The 317-nt window shown below is 32.5% G+C and overlaps 1 protein-coding gene across 1 annotated transcript in view; it reads left to right on the forward strand.

The window, feature by feature from the left end:
* LOC119591184 (derlin-1-like) overlaps positions 1 to 317 on the forward strand; it is a 15673-nt gene that overhangs the window by 13900 nt on the left and 1456 nt on the right. The gene's annotated exons all lie outside the window — the stretch shown is intronic.

Genomic DNA, 317 nt, shown 5'->3' on the forward strand with positions numbered 1-317 from the left:
GTGAAAGAAAATAAAGGGAAGCACAGAAAATTGACAAAAGTCAGAGCTTCCCTTACATAGGAGAATGAAAAAGCAATTTTGGAGGGACCTACTTAGTACTAATACTCATGTTCTAATTTGGATGTTTATGGTATGGATAATTTGGACAAATTTTTGGGGGCGTGACTTTTGTCCAGTCTGCATTCATATGTAAAAATATCAATTGTCATTTTCAGTCCTCTTAAGATCAATGGTATATTGTGTATGTTGCAAATATGCATGTCATATAATAGTATTTTTCAAGATAATGATTACCCATATTTGAAAGTAAGCAAAGG

The sequence above is a fragment of the Penaeus monodon genome, chromosome 28 (genome assembly GCF_015228065.2).
Source record: "Penaeus monodon isolate SGIC_2016 chromosome 28, NSTDA_Pmon_1, whole genome shotgun sequence".
Lineage (NCBI taxonomy): Eukaryota > Metazoa > Arthropoda > Malacostraca > Decapoda > Penaeidae > Penaeus > Penaeus monodon.